Raw genomic sequence first — 1265 nt, 5'->3', positions numbered from 1 at the left:
TTAGAATTAGGGTTTTATTTTTATTTTTAGTTCTAGGCTTTCTTTTAAAGAAATTTTCTATTTTCTAAATTTAGATTTTGATTATTCTTTCAAGTAACTTTCTATTTTTTAGTTTTAGAAATTTTTTTTCCCTTTTTAGAAACTAACTTAGCTTTTTATTTCTAAGATTGGAAACTTTCTTTTTTAGAAATTAACCGTTGCTTATGATTTTTTCTAGCATTATTTTAGAAAATTTAATTTATTTTTGTTTTTTTTTTATGTTTACAGGAATTGAGGAAGGAAGCTGCTAAATAAGATTGTCTTCAAAAGGAGGAGTTTTCAAATCTTCAGACATTAATCATCTCCTTTTCCGGGTTCTTCCTACCAATTCTCGTTTACATAGCTTTCTCTTGTTTTTAGGAATTTATAACTTTTTCTTTTAGTTTTATTCATCTTAGGTTGCATCTTAGTTTAGTTTTCTTTCTTATATTAATAACATAGTTTATGCTAGGACGTAGGTCTCTGAACATAGAACTAGCACCTTTTGATCCTGAAATAGAAAGAACCTTTCGTAGAAGATTTAGAAACATCCTATTTGAAATGGTGGAAGAGAATGGAACTAAAACACTTAGAGATTATTCAGCTCTGTCCAATTCAATGCGCCTTCATGCATAGTGTTGCCCACCACCACAGCACACTTTGAACTTAAACCTGGAGTCATACAATTGTTGCCCTCCTTTTATGGATCAGATAAGGAAGATCCATATCATCATGTGAAAGAATTCTTAGACATTTGCTCCACCTTTAAGTTCCAAAACTTTTCAGACGATTCGATCCGTTTGTGCCTTTTTCCTTTTTCTTTGAAGGATAAGGCGAAAGCATGGTTGAATTCTCTAGGAGTTGGGTCTATCACTACATGGAACCAACTGTCTAAGAAGTTCTTAAACAAGTTCTTCTCGGTTCACAAAACTAATGCTTTCCGTAGAGAAATTACGAATTTCACACAAAAAGAGGGTGAGCACTTTCATGAATGTTGGGAAAGATGGAAGGACTTACTTCTTAAATGTCCACACCATGGTTTTGAAAAGTGGCAACAGGTTCAATACTTCTATGACGGTCTGACACCCCAAAACCGTCGCATGGTTGACGCCACCAGTGGAGGGTCATTCATGACCAAAAGTGATGTCGAAGCTTGGAATTTCTTTGAAACCTTGTGTGAAAACTCCCAGCAATGGGACTATTCAAATAGAGGTGAAAGAAGTCCTCAACCACTGAAGAAAGGGGGT

General features: G+C 34.3%; 1 non-coding gene across 1 annotated transcript; it reads right to left on the bottom strand.

Annotated features, from left to right (window-relative positions):
- Nucleotides 1–951: 951 nt before the first annotated feature.
- Nucleotides 952–1060, bottom strand: LOC131235806 (small nucleolar RNA R71). The gene has a single exon (XR_009166327.1). It is a non-coding gene; the product is annotated as a small nucleolar RNA R71 (small nucleolar RNA).
- Between the last annotated feature and the right edge of the window lie 205 nt (nt 1061–1265).

The sequence above is a fragment of the Magnolia sinica genome, chromosome 19 (assembly GCF_029962835.1).
Source record: "Magnolia sinica isolate HGM2019 chromosome 19, MsV1, whole genome shotgun sequence".
Classification (NCBI taxonomy): Eukaryota; Viridiplantae; Streptophyta; class Magnoliopsida; order Magnoliales; family Magnoliaceae; genus Magnolia; species Magnolia sinica.
This window is presented reverse-complemented; position numbering and strand designations above follow the sequence as displayed.